The sequence below is a fragment of the Mobula birostris genome, chromosome 16 (genome assembly GCF_030028105.1).
Source record: "Mobula birostris isolate sMobBir1 chromosome 16, sMobBir1.hap1, whole genome shotgun sequence".
In the NCBI taxonomy this organism is placed as follows: domain Eukaryota; kingdom Metazoa; phylum Chordata; class Chondrichthyes; order Myliobatiformes; family Myliobatidae; genus Mobula; species Mobula birostris.
In genome coordinates, this window is record NC_092385.1 from 595,713 (window position 1) to 611,272 (window position 15,560).

The following is a 15,560-nucleotide window of genomic DNA, read 5'->3' on the forward strand; positions in this document are numbered from 1 at the left end:
TGCAAAGGTAGTAATTTTAGGATTAGTGCCTGTGCCACGCGACAGTGAGAGTAGGAATGGAATGAGGCGGAGGATAAATGCGTAGCTGAGGGATTGCAGCAGGAGGCAGGGATTCAAGTTTCTGGATCATGGGGACCTCTTTTGGGGCAGATGTGACCTGTACAAAAAGGATGGGTTGCACTTGAATCCTAGGGGGACCAATATCCTGGCGGGGAGTTTTGCGAAGGCTACTGGGGAGACTTTAAACTAGAATGGTTGGGAGGTGGGAATCAAATTGGAGACTAGGAGAGAGGAGGTTAGTTCACAAATAGAGAAAGCTAGTAGACAGTGTGTGAGGGAGGATAGGCAAATGACAGAGAAGGGGAGCGCTCAGACCGAAGATGTAGGGGAGAAGGAAGAAAAAGATAATAAAGTTGTCTGCACCATTAGGGATAAACAGAGAGTAAGAGGTGGAGAGTTTCTTAAATGGATCTGTTTTAATGCGAGGAGCATTGTACGAAAGGTGGATGAGCTTAGAGCATGGATTGATATCTGAAAATATGATGTTGTAGCTATTAATGAAACATGGTTGTGGGAGGGGTGTAATTGGCAACTAAATATTCCTGGATTTCGTAGCTTCAGGTGTTATAGATTCGGAGGGGCAAGAGGGGGAGATGTTGCATTGCTTGTCAGAGAAAAATTACAGCGGTGCTCTGGCAGGATAGATTAGAGGGCTCGTCTAGGGAGGCTATTTGCGTGGAATTGAGGAATGAGAAAGGTGTAGTATCGCTTATAGGGGTGTATTATAGACCACCTAATGGGGAGCAAGAATTGGAGGAGCAAATTTGTAAGGAGATAGCAGATATTTGCAGTAAGCACAAGGTTGTGATTGTGGGAGATTTTAATTTTCCATACATAGACAGGGAAGTCCATTCTGTAAAAGGGCTGGATGGTTTGGAGTTTGTAAAATGTGTGCAAGATAGTTTTTTGCAGCAATACATAGAGGTACCAACTAGAGAAGGGGCAGTGCTGGATCTCCTGCTAGGGAATGAGATAGGGCAGGTGACGGAGGTATGTGTTGGGGAGCACTTCTGGTCCAGTGATCACAAAGCCATTAGTTTCAATATAATTATGGAGAAGGATAGGTCTGGACCCAGGGTTGAGATTTTTGATTGGAGGAAGACTAACTTTAAGGAGATGTGAAAGGATTTAGAAGGAGTGGATTGGCACAATTTGTTTTATGGGAAGAATGTAACAGAGAAATGGAGGTCATTTAAAGGTGAAATTTTGAGGGTACAGAATCTTTATGTTCCTGTTAGGTTGAAAGGAAAGGTTAAAAGTTTGAGAGAGCTATGGTTTTCAAGGGATATTGGAAAATTGGTTCGGAAAAAGAGTGAGATCTGCAATACGTAATAGGCAGCTTGGAGTAAATGAGGTGCTCGAGGAATATAAAGAATGTAAAAAGAATCTTAAGAAAGAAATTAGAAAAGCTAAAAAAAAATGAGGCTGCTTTGGCAAGTAAGGTGAAAATAAATCCAAAGGGTTTCTACAGCTACATTAATAGCAAAAGGATAGTGAGGGTAAAATTGGTACCTTAGAGAATCAGAGTGGACAGCTATGTGCGGAGCCAAAAGAGATGGGGGAGATTTTGAACAATTTCTTTTCTTCAGTATTCACTAAGGAGAAGGATATTGAATTGTGTAAGGTAAGGGAAACAAGTAGGATAGTTATGGAAACTATAATGATTAAAGAAGAGGAAGTACTGGCGCTTTTAAGGAATATAAAAGTGGATAACTCTTCGGGTTCTGACAGGATATTCATTAGGACCTTGAGGGAAGTTAGTGTAGAAATAGCAGGGGCTCTGACAGAAATATTTCAAATGTCATAAGAAACCAGGATGGTGCCGGAGGATTGGCATACTGCTCATGTGTCTCCATTGTTTAAAAAGGGGTCTAAGAGTAAACCTAGCAATTATCGGTCAGTGAGTTTGAGTCAGTGGTGGGTAAATTGATGGAAAGTATTCTTAGAGATGGTATATATAATTATCTGACTAGGCAGGCTCTAATTAGGAACAGTCAACATGGATTTGTGCGCGGAAGGTCATGTTTGACAAATGTTATTGAATTTTTTGAAGAGGTAACTGGGAAAATTGACGAGGGTAAAGCAGTGGATGTTGTCCATATGGACTTCGGTAATGCCTTTGACAAAGTTCCACATGGAAGGTTAGTTAGGAAGGTTCAATCATTAGGTATTACTACTGAGGTGGTAGAATGGATTCAACAGTGGCTGGATGGCAGATGCCAGAGAGTAGTGGTGGATTACTGTTTTTCAGGTTGGGGGCGGGTGACTAGTGGTGTGCCTCAGGGATCTATACTGGGTCTACTGTTGTTTGTTATATACATTAATGATCTGGATGATGGGGTGGTAAATTGGATGAGTAAGTGTGTAGATGATACTAGATAGGTGGCGTTGTGGATAATGAAGTAGGTAGGTTTTCAAAGCTTGCAGAGAGAGTTAGGCCAGTTTGAAGAGTGGGCTGAAAGATGGCAGATGGTGTTTAATGCTGATAAATGTGAGGTGCTACATTTTGGTAGGACTAATCAAAATAGGACATACATGGTAAATAGTAGGGCATTGAGAAATGCAGTAGAACAGAGGGATCTAGGAATAATGGTGCATTGTTCCCTGAAGGTGGAATCTCATGTGGATAGGGTGGTGAAGAAAGCTTTTGGTATGCTGGCCTTTATAAATCGAAGAATTGAGTATAGGAGTTGGGATGTGATGTTAAAATTGTACAAGGCATTGGTGAGGCCAAATTTGGAGTATTGTGTACGGTTCTGGTCAGCAAATTATAGGAAAGATGTCAACAAAGTAGTGAGAGTACAGAGGAGATTTACTAGAATGTTACCTGGGTTTCAGCAGCTAAGTTACAGAGAAAGGTTGAACAAGTTAAGTCTTTATTCTTTGGAACTTCGAAGGTTGAGGGGGGACTTGATAGAGGTATTTAAAATTATGAGGGGAATAGATAGAGTTGACGTGGATAGGCTTTTTCCATTGAGAGTGGGGGAGATTCAAACAGGAGGACATGAGTTGAGAGTTCAGGGGCAAAAGTTTCAGGGTAACACGAGGGGGAACTTTACTCAGAGAGTGGTAGCTGTGTGGAACAAGTTTCTAGCAGAAGTGGTTGAGGCAGGTTCGATTTTGTTATTTAAAAAAAAATTGGATAGGTATATGGACAGGAAAGGAATGGAGAGTTATGGGCTGAGTGCAGGTAGATGGGACTAGGTGAGAGTAAGCGTTCGGCATGGAGTAGAAGTTCTGAGATGGCCTGTTTCCGTGCTGTAATTGTTATATGTTATATGGTTATATATAAGCAAGGAGATAATGCTGGTATTTATAAGACACTACTTAGCCGCACTTAGAGTATTTGGGACCCATATCTCAGAAAAGGTGTGTTGTCATTGGAGAGAGTCCAGAGGATGTTCAAGAAGATGATTCTGGGAATGAAGAGGTTAAGATATGAGGAGCATTTTGAGCCTTGGGCCTGTACTCCTGCACTGATCTATGTTTAATAAATGTGGGTGGTGGCGTGTTCAATCTCACTGAAACCCACCAAATGTGGAAGGGTCTAGATAGGGTCAAGGAGGAGTATCATGGTCTGGTCCGTGAAATCCGCCTTCTAGTTCATGGTCCAGTCCATGTTCCTTATTCTAGGTTTTCCGGTTTTCCCCAGTTTCTGTTCAGGCAGCTGTTTCTCGTTTGGACTGGCTTCATAAATAGCTTCAGGATTCAGCCTCTGGCTGCTGGATTGTACCTGTCCATACCCGCTGTCTGAATCCCTTCTGTTCCCCTTCCTTCTGTTGATTCGCCTGAAGCCTAGACTTGTCTGAAGCCTTGCCTTGCCTTGCCTCATCTTGTCTTGCCTTGCCTCGTCTGAAGCCTTGCCTCACATCGCCTCGTCTGAAGCCTTCCCTTGCGTCACCTCGTCTGAAGCCTTGCCTCACCTCACCTCATCTGAAGCCCTGCCTCGCCTGCAACCTTCATCTTCACCGCTGTCATGTTCAACCGCCAGAGCAAGATAAGGAACTGTCTATTGTTGTTTTGAAGTGTCTCTGTGTCCACACCTTCGCTAGGTAGGTCCGGCCATATGCCGCTACCTAGTGTTCAAAACTGTCTCGTCAGCATTCTGTGTATGTGTCCTGGCCCTATGTCCTGTACCGAAGGAGGGGGTCCCGGCTCTGTGTTTTGTGTATGAGTCCCGGCCCTAAGTCCTGTACCCAAGGAGGGGTCATGGCTCTGTGTTCTGTGTTCCTATCTCTCCTTTGACCAAGGCTCTGCGTTCCTGTCTCTCACTCGACCAAGTCAAGGCTTCGGTGTCTCGTCCAGTCCTAGCCACAATCCAAGAACCTTGTCCTGTCCAAGCCATGGCTTTGTGTTCTCGTCTTGTCCATGTGTCTCATCCAGCCCAGGAGTACCTTACCCAGCCCAGTGCTGGGGTTCCCTCGTCCTGTGCTGGGGTTCCCTTGTCCTGTCCAGGAGTCTCACATCCAGTCCTGTTGCCTCTCCTCATTCTGTAGCCACGTCTTGTCCTCACCTAGTTCTGGAGTCAAAGCCGGAGTCAAGTCCCAGGTTCTGGGTCCTTGCCCAGTCTCTGGCTCGGAGTCCATACCCTAGCCTCGAAGTGCCCTAGCCTTGAAGAACCCAAGCCTCGTCATGTCTCACCTAGTTCTGGAGTCCGAGCCCAAGTCAAAACCCAAGTTCTGCGTCCTTGTCCAGTCTCTGGCTCGGAGTCCAAGCCCAGGCTCCTAGTTCCAAGTTCCATGTCCTGGTTCCGCTATTCTAGTCAAGTCCTAGCCCAGGCTCTGCATCCTTGTCTCATCCAGGGCCTGTGGCATGTCCAGCATCCTTTCTTCCCCACTTCCCTTGCTTTCTTGACTAACCTAGTCCTGTTCCTTGTACTTCAGTGTCTGTGTCTTGCATTTTGGTCCACTCCCAGTGCCCCCACACTATGACAAGGAGAGGACTTTTGGTATGGTGGGGGTATCCATAACAGAGGGCACAGCCTCAAAACTGAGGGGCAACCTTTTAGAATTGTTAAGGAGGATTTTATTTAGTCAGTGAGCAGTGAATCTGTGGAATTCTCTGACACAGACGGCGGTGGGAACCAAGTCCATGGGTACATTTAAGGCAGAAGCTAGTAGTTTGCTGATCAGTCAGGGCATTACAGGATATGCCGAGGAGGCAGGTGCATAGGGTTGAGTGAGAACCGGGATCATACATGATAGAACGGGGGAGCAGACTTGATGGGGCTGAATGGCCTAATTCTGCTCCTATGTCTTATGGTCTTATACTGATAGTGTCTAACACAGTGAAGATTAACACAAAATACTTATTACATTCCACCGCTATTTCTTTGCTCTATTACTAACTTGCCAGCATCATCTTCCAGTGGTACAATATCAACTCTTGCCTCTCTTTTACTCTTTATATATCTGAAAAACTTCTGATATTTGATATTATTGGCTCTCTTACCTTAATTTTTCACCTTGTCTCTCCTGTGTGTTTTTTTAGTTGTGTCCTTCAGGTTATGTAAAAGTTTTCCAATCCTCAAACTTCCCACTGTTTTCTTGCTATATTATATGACCCCACTTTTGCTTTTATCAAAAACAGGAGAAAACCTGTGGACGCTGGAAATCCAAGCAATGCATACACAAAATGCTGGAGGAACCTAGGAGGCCAGGCAGCATATATGGGAAACAGTAAACAGTCGACATTTTGGTCCAAGACCCTTCATCAGGACTGGGGAAAAACAGGTGAGATGTCAGAGGAAGAAGTGTGGTGGTGAGAGGGGTGGAAGAAGTGGTAGTTGATAGTTGAAACTGGGAGAGGGGGAGGAGTGAAGGAAAAATCTTCTTAGGATATAATTTCCTTAATAATTCGCGAAAGGCCATTGCTAAGATCTCCATATCTCTTCAGCCACCTCTTTCAGATCTCTGGGGTATACACCATCTGGTCCAGGTGATCTATTTACGTTCAGATCATCTCTGTTTACCAAGAAACATCTCTCGAGTAACATAACTTTACACATTCTGACCACTGACATCTGGGACTTCCATATTCCCGCCAGTGTCTTTGACAAATAAGAGTGATGTACAATACTTATTCAGTTCATCTGCCATCACCTTGCATTCCCACCCCATTACTACCTCTCCAGCACCATTTTTCAGTGGTTTTATATCCACTTCCGCCTCTCTTTTACACTATATGTACCTGAAGAAAAATTTGGTATCCTCTTTAATGTTACTGTCTAGCTCAACTATGTATTCCATCTTTTCCTTCTTAATTATTTTAGTTGCATTCTGTTAGTTTTTTAAAAGCTTCCCAATCCTCTAACTTGCTAGTAATTTTTGCTCTATGTCCTCTCTTTGGTTTTTATGTTGTCTTTAGTTTCTCTTATCAGCCACGGTTTTGTCACTTTACCTTCAGAATACTACTTCCTCTTTGTGATGTGTATATCCTGTGCCTTCTGAATTGCTTCCAGAAATTCCAGCCATTGCTACGCTGTTTTCATCCCCGCCCATGTTCTTTTCAAATCAATTTTGACCAATTCTACTCTCATGCCTCTCTAATTCTCTTTATTCCACGTCTGACTTTAGCTTCTCCTTCTCTATTGTCAGGGTGAATTTGATCAGATTAAGATCACTTGCCCCGAAGGGTTCTTTAAACTTAAGTGACCGAATTAATTCCGGTTCATTACAACACCCAATCCAGAATAGCTGGTCCCCACGTGGGCTCAACCACGAGCTGCTCTAAAAAAACTTCTTGCAGGCATTCTAGGAATTCCTCCTCTTGACACCAACACCATCCTAATTTTCCTCATCACCAGCATGACAATCCCCCATGACTATTGTAACACATTTTCTATCTCCCTTTGTAATTTGTGCACCACATACTTACTACTGTTTGGGGGTCTCTATACAATTCCCATCAGGGATTTTTTTAACATTTGCCATTCCTTAATTCTACCCACAGATTCTACACCTTCCAACCCTATGCCACCTATTTCTAATGATTTTATTTAATATTTTACCAACAGAGCCACACAAAACAACTACCAACTTGTTCTTGGCTTGTTTGTTCAAGAAACATAAGTATCTGGGAAACAAGAGGACTGGCAGATGCCAGAAATCTAGAGAACTACACACAAAGTGCTGGAGCAGCTCAGCATGTCAGGCAGCATCTATGGATGGGAATCAACATTTTGGTCTAAGACCCTTCATTGGGACTCTTGATACCCACATATCTGGAAAATCAACAAGCAAAGGGAATAGAAAGTAGTGCAAAATAGGGAAAACCTTTGACAAAATTTAGTTCAAGGCTCAAAAAACTCTGTCAAACAGAGCTCAACAGTAAACAAATACAAAAAAGACAATAAACACTTTCATCAATACCGACATTGACTTTTTTAATATAAAAAAATCTTGGTCCCATTTGAATCAGTAAAGTTTACAAAGATAAATAAGAAATTTAGAAAACTTTAGAAAAGACTATTTACACTCAAACCCACTTAGATTAACACTATCTTGGACAGAAACAGGAAGAGAAATAACACACATGAAAAAAAATCACACAACAGTCAGATAAAACTTCTAAGTATATACTTTCAGCAAAAGTAAACAGGATTCAGCACTCTATGTGTGTATATGCAATCGTGATAAGAAATACAGACCAGAAATCTTAAATGAGAGGCCAACTCATAAAAATGAATCATCACTATGGGAGAAAACATTAACTAGTGGAATGAGTATGACCCTCCATGGGAGACATCCCAATGATCTGAGCAGACGAGATGGTGACAAGGAAGCATCCAGCACCTGACTGAGAGTTGGAGACCTCTTACCAGAAACAGAGGGGTTCCTTGCAGAAATACAGGACAAGGTGGTTAACAAAAAGAAAACAAAATCGAAAATACATGAAATACAGAGAAACAAGGCAGTAAATGCAGAAAATGCCAAGAGAAACCAGACACAATCCAATATATTCCAGGATCCTGCAGCAGTTTAACTCAATCTGATCACTTACACAGGTACAATCAAGTGGCAAATATCATTCACCAAAATCTTGCTTTAAAACACAAATTCATGAATGCCCTCCATCACTTCATAAAGGCACCATAAATTCACGCCTGATCCAGTTTTAGAATCAAAATCTTACAAATTATATGATAATTAATACATTAAAGACCCCTCACACCCTCTCCATGAACTGTTTGTTCTTCTGCCAACAGGTAAACGTTACAGGAGCATCAAAACTAAAACCACAAGGCTACAAAATGGCTTCCTTCCACAGGCAGTTAGACTGCTAAATAGCTGCTCTACCTGACTCTGCTTTGGACACTTTTAACTTGCACTGGACACCTATAACTGATTTTAACTGGCATGTGGCTGTTGTGTTTTTTCTATTTATTGTTATGTTTATTATTCAGTGTTATGTTTGTTATGTTATGATTGCACTGACCCTGAGGAGCGCTGTCTCATTCTGCCCTGCAGAGCTGATGTATGGTTAGAATGACAATAATTTTTTTTTTTTTGAATCTTTGAATGTTTTGAATTATTTCAAGTAGGACAATCCATAATAACCATCTGGATATAATATTACTGGATAAACAACAGAAACAACTCCCTGAATTGATAAAACAATTCCCAACATACAAACATTCCTCAACCAGTGGAGCACCTCGCCACAGGTATTGTGCCATCAGTCAGACAACAGAAAGATTTTCTCTGTCAATCAGCTTCCAAATGTTGCTACTCTGTCATTCGTTGCCACGCCCCACTGCTGATTCCCTTCTCCTCATCATACGTTCTTATCCCAACCATCATCCAGAGCCCCAAACTCTGCCCTGTGCAGACCCGCCTCTGGTTTCTGACCCTGCTCTGTTGAACATCCAACTAATGGTTTCCCATTCTGCTTTCAGTCTTTAGAGGACAGTTGTGTTTTCTATCAACCCTTTAGAAGCAGGGAGAAAAAAACATAATGTGGAAATGAGTCATGATTAAGGGGGTTAACTACCTATGTCATTCTTCCTCAGCCCAGAGACTTGAGGGGCGAAGAGCATCAAGACAGAACTGCAGTCAGCTCGACTTCTTCAGTCTGTAGAAAATTCAAGGGAAACCTCTTCACCCACACTATTTGGAACCCATCACCACAGGGAGAGCGAGAGAGGAACAACAGGGGAGGATTTAAAAGGACTGTCGTGGAACTGAATCACTGGCAGGGTCCAGCTGGCCTGAGTTGACTTTCTACTGTGCACTAGGTGTGTTATAAGTTCACTAAGTACCAGAGACAGAGGTTAAAATAAACTGATTTGTTTGTCTCAGATCCAGAATATTAAACACCAGTCCCATTAAAGGTGAATATGCAGCAGAAGAAACTCCTCCCATGCCCAGTGACCAGGGTGCAGAACTGGGTGTGGTGAGCAGCAGCAATAATTGCAGAGTTCAGCACCGACAGTCACTCTCAAAATTGCATTCAGCAACGGTGATGGACAAATACTGTATACAGCATGGTTTCACTTATCGAAACTTCCTCCCCAGTGTGAACCCGGTAGTGTGTCACAAGTGCAACTTGCTGTAAGGTTTCACTGCTAATGTAATGGCCTCTCTGCAATGTTTCACTGCCAAGGTAATGGTTTCTCTGTAGCAGCAATGTTTAGGTTACGACTAGAGATAACAGGGTTTTGGAGTGCGGGGCTATCCAATGACAGAAATGTTCTTTCTTGTGAGTCTGGAAGAGAGATTTTCATGGTCTTTTGCTGGGGAAAGATGAGAAGACACGAATGGAGAGAGTGGGCCATTTTTCTTTTTTTTTGTGTGTACTTCACTAACCCTATGGTCAAAGTAACAATTATAAAGCTCAATCGTTTAATCACATACTGTGTACTGTTTGTTATTTCAGGTTACTGATTTGTAACAGGGGACACTGCACAGCATCCACCCAAACGAGATTTCTTAAGTTTGCAAACATGAGAAAATCTGCAGATGCAGGAAATTCAAGCAACACACACAAAATGCTGGTGGAATGCATCAAGCCAGGCAGCATCGATAGGAACAATTACAGTCGACGTTTTGGGGCGAGACCCTTCACCAAGACAGTCCTGACGAAGAGTCTGGACCCGAAAAGTCGACTGTAATTCTTCCTATCGATGCTGCCTGGCCTGCTGCATTCCACCAGCATTTTGTGTGTGTTTCTTAAGTTTGGCCGGGCTGGGGGGCTATCATCCTCTATATTAAGCTGCTAGCCAAAGCGAGAGTTACATGAGGTTAGATGACTGAGTGAATCGCTTCCCACATTCAGAGCTGGTGAAAAGCTTCTCCCCAGTGTGAATGTGGTAGTGTGACATAAGGATAGATAACTGAATGAATCCTTTACGACATTCACAGCAGGTGAATGGCCTCTCCCTAGTGTGAACTTAATGATGCATATTTGGTTGATTTGGCTGAGAGAATCTCTTCCCAAAGTCTGAGCAGATGATCAGCCTCTCCGCTGTGTGAACTCATTGATGTACCTTAAGTTGAGATGACGAGGTAAATCCTTTCCCACAGACCGAGCAGGTGAATGGCCTCTCCCCAGTATGAACTGACCAGTGTACTTGTGAGATGACTGAGTGAATCCCTTCCCACAGTCTGAGCAGGTGAAAGGCCTCTCCCCAGTGTGAACTCGCTGCTGAGCCATTAGGTCAGATGACCAAGTGAATCCTTCCCCACAAGTTCAGCAGATGACCAGCCTTTGCCCAGTGTGAACTGACTGGTGTGTCTGCAGCTGGGAAGACCAACTGAATCCCTTCTGACACACAGAACAGGTGAATGGCCTTGACCCAGTGTGAACTTGCTGATGTACCTTCGTGAGATGACCTTGAATCCCCACGGTCCGAAAAGGTGAACAGCCTCTCCCCTGTGTAATCAGATAGGCATGCCAGTCAGTCAGATGATCGAGTGAATCCCTCCCCACAGTCTGAGTAGGAAGGATGGTCGAGTGAATCCCTTGCTTCACTTCTTAAATACGTGGACAGAGACAGCAAAACTGGTATGTTCTGCTCGAGATTCATGTAGATAAATTCCTTGTTGTTTTTAACCTGAAAAAAGATTTACAAAATTCATCAATGAGTAAAGGACAACATTTCAAATGAGATCACTTGAGTTACCAAGATGTGATCTGGCATCACACTGTTACAGTGAAGTTCAACCTCTTGGAGAGATTATCTTCTAACTGGGAACAGAGCTGGTATCTAGAATGATCATCCAACTCTCTGATGCTCTTCTTGTCTCTACAAGAATGGGGCATTACTTCCGTCACCAATTTGTGACTTGGCTCAGTTTGACTCTCTCCATTGGTGTTATTCCCTGTTCCCACTGAGCTGCATGGGTTCCTGGCCCCACAGGAACTGAAACACTCTCACACAAATAGCCTTTGTTGACGTGCAGCTGGGATTTTCTTTTATCTACTGTCAATTTAAAGTGCCAGTTTTAAAGCCATGTAAACATTTCCTACCCAGATGAATGGTTGCTCCGCACAGCTGTTAAAAGGAAGAAAATGAATATTAATATGATTTCATATTATTGTCACAGAGTCATGGAAAAGTACAATACAGAAACAGGCCCATTGGCCCATCTAGTTTGTGTTGAGCTATTTAAACTTTCTACCCCCGTACCCCTACCATCCAGGTACCTATACAAACCCCTTAAATGTTGAAATTGAACTCGCATGCACCAGTTAGGCTGTCTGCTCATTCCACACCTGGATGATCATCTGTGTGAAGAAGTTTCCCCCCATGTTCCCTTTAATGTTTCGCCTTTCACCCTTAATCCATGGCCTCTGGTTGTAGCCCCACCCAATCTCAGTGGAAAAAGCCAGCTTGCATTTACCCCATCTATAACCCTCATAATTTTGGTACACCTCTATCAAATCTCCCCTCAATCTTCTACATTCCAAGGAATAAAGCCCAGACCTGTTCAATCTTTCCTTATAACCCAAGTCCTCCAGACCTGGCAACATCCTTGCGAATTTTCTTTGAACTCTTTCAACCTCTTTTACATCTTCCTGTAGGTTGGTGACCTGGCAACATCCTTGCGAATTTTCTCTGAACTCTTTCAACCTCTTTTACATCTTCCTGTAGGTTGGTGACCAAAACTGCACACAATACTCCATATTAAGCCTCACCAATATCTTGTACAAAATCAACATAACATCCATCTCCTGTACTCAATTTATGAAGGCCCATGTGCCAAAATCTTTCTTTCCGTCCCTATCGAACTGTGACACCACTTTCAGTGAAATATAGACCTGTATTCTGAAATCCCTTTCTTCTACAACACTCCTCAGTGCTCTACACTGAGTAAGTCCTACACTGGTAGGTCCTACCAAAGTGCAACACCTCGCACTTGTCTGATCAAATTCCATTTCCCATTTCTCAACCTATTTTTCCAGTGGGTCCTGATCGCACTGCAAGCCATGATAATCTTCCTTGCTGTCCACTGCACCACCAATCTTGGTGTCATCCACAAATTTGCTGATCCAGTTAACCATCATCCAGATTACTGATATAGATGACAAACAACATCAGATCCAGCACTGATCCCTATGGCACACCACTAGTCACAGGCCTCCGGTCAGAGAGGCAACCATCTGCTACCACACTCTGACTTCTCCCAAAGACAGTGTCTCATCCAATTGACTATCTCATCTTGAATGCTGAGTGACTGAACCTTCTTGACCAAGCTCCCATATGAGACTTTGTCAAGTGCCTTGCTAAAGTCCATGTAGACAACATCCACTGCCTTGCCTTCATCCACTTTCTTGATAACTTCATAGAGAGACTCTATAAGATTGGTTAGTTATGACCTACCATGCCTATCCTTAATCAGTTCACATCTATCCAAATACTTATATACAGTATCCGGTTCCTGCACATACGTTCCAATGACTTTCCCACTACTAATGTCAAGCTCACCAACGTACAATTTCTTAGTTTATTTTAAGAGACTTTCTTGAACAGCGAAACAACATTGGCTGTCCTCCAATCCTCCAGTACCTCTCCTGTCACTAATGATGATTTAAATATCAGTGTTGTCCAAGGGAAGGGCAAGGGCCAATACAGCTTGGCAGCGGTGTCATTGCAGAGCAATCTGTGATTCTCCTTCACCTTGTCTGCTGGGGCAACCTCATGCCTTCTTTTATTTCTTTCATAAGTGTTCACTTGAATTTCCTGTACTTCATAAGTACACCATTTGTTCCTATTTGCCTGTACCTGGTATGTACCTCCTTTTTATTGATCTGGGAGATGGAAGCCAAAGGGGTGATCGAGCTGCATGGTGGGAGGTGAGGGTAGGTGGAGATTAAACTAAAGTTGCAGGGGGAATGGGAGCCTGATTAACAGAACAGATAGTGGAGGGGTTGTGGAGACAGATGTTGTTCAGCATTCAGACAAAGTCTGAATGAAAACTTTGAGCATAGTGCAGTGAATATGCTGAGCCCGGTATATTTCAATACAAGGAGCAGCGTAGGAAAGGCGGATGTGTTCAGGGCATGTATCAACACCTGGAATTATGACACTAGGATCTGGCAACTGTGGACTGGGACAGGCTTCTTTATGGTAAAGGTGTGCTTGGTAAATGGGAGGCCTTCAAGGCGAAATTTTGAAAGTAAAATGCAGGTATGTGCTTGTCAGAATAAAAGGTAAAGATAGAAACTGTAGGGAACCTTGGTTTTCAAGAGATATTGAGACCCTGGTGAGGCACAAAATGGAGTTGCATAACAGGGATAGGCAGGGAGGTTCTCATGGAGTATAAGAAATGCAAGAGAACAAATAAGAAATAAATCAGTTTGGCTGATTGCCCTCGCAGAAAAGATGAAGGATAATCCTAAGGGATTCCAGAGATAGATTAGGAGCAAAAGGAGAGATAGATTAAGAGCAAAAGGACTGCAAGGCACAAAGTTGGTCCTCCAGAAGACCGGAATGGCAATCCACGTGTGAAACCAAAGCAGATGGGGGAGATGTTAAATATTTTTTTTCATCTCTGTTTACTCAGGAGATGGACACAGGGTCTACGGGAGTATGGAAAAGCGGCATTAAAATTGTGGACCCTGTACAGATTAAAGAAGAGGAGATGTTTGCTATCCTGAGGCAGATTAGGGTGGATAAATCTCCAGGGCATGACAAGGTGTTCCCTCAGACCCTATGGGAGGCAAGTGCAGAAATAGTCGGGGCCCCAGCAGAGATAATTAAATCATCCTTAGTGACAGGGGAGTTATCAGAGGATTGTAGGACAGCCTAGGACAGATGTCGTGGTGCACCTCGGTACCAATGACATAGCAAGGAAGAGTGAGGCAGTCCTGGAGAGTGCGTATAGAGAACTTGGTAGGAAGTTGAAAAGCAGGACCTCGAGGGTGGTAATCTCAGGATTGCTACCTGTGCTACGTGCCAGTGAGGGTAGGAATAGGATGCTCTGGAGGATGAACAAGTGGCTGAGGAACTGGTGTAAGGGGCAGGGTTTCAGATTTCAGGATAATTGGGACCTCTTCTGGGGCAGGTGGGACCTGTACAAGAGAGACAGGTTACACTTGAACTGCAGGGGGACCAATATCCTTTCAGGGAGGTTTGTTAGTGCTATTGGGGAGGCTTTAAACTAGATCTGCAGGGGGACGGGAACCAAAGTGCCAGAGTTGACAGTGTGGCTGGGGTGAAAATAAATGATGTTAAAAGTTCAAGCAAATCCGCTAATAGAAAGGTTGTGAGTGGTAGTAAAAATCTTCTGAGGTGTATATATTTCAATGCTAGGAGTATTGCGGGGAAGGCGGATGAGTTGAGGGCATGGATTGACACGTAGAATTATGACGTTATAGCAATTAGACCATAAGACAAAGGAGCTGAAGTAGGCCATTCGGCCCGTCGAGTCTGCTCCGCCATTTTATCATGAGCTGATCCATTTTCTCCTATTTAGTCCCACTCCCCTGCCTTCTCACCATAACCTTTGATGCCCTGGCTACTCAAATACACCCAATGACTTGGCCTCCACTGCTGCCCGTGGCAACAAAGTCCATAGATTCACCACCCTCTGACTAAAAAAATTTCTTCGCATTTCTGTTCTGAAAGGGTGCCCTTCAATCCTTAAGTCATGCCCTCTCGTACTAGACTCCCCCATCATGGGAAACAACTTTGCCACATCCACTCTGTCCATGCCTTTTAACATTCGAAATGTTTCTATGAGGTCTCCCCTCATTCTTCTAAACTCCAAGGAATACAGTCCAAGAGCGGACAAATGTTCCTCATATGTTAACCCTCTCATTCCCGGAATCATTCTAGTGAATCTCCTCTGTACCCTCTCCAACGTCAGTACATCCTTTCTTAAATAAGGAGACCAAAACTGCCCACAGTACTCCAAGTAAGGTCTCACCAGCGCCTTATAGAGCCTCAACATCATATCCCTGCTCCTATACTCTATTCCTCTAGAAATGAATGCCAACATTGCATTCGCCTTCTTCACTACTGACTCAACCTGGAGGTTAACTTTAAGGGTATCCTG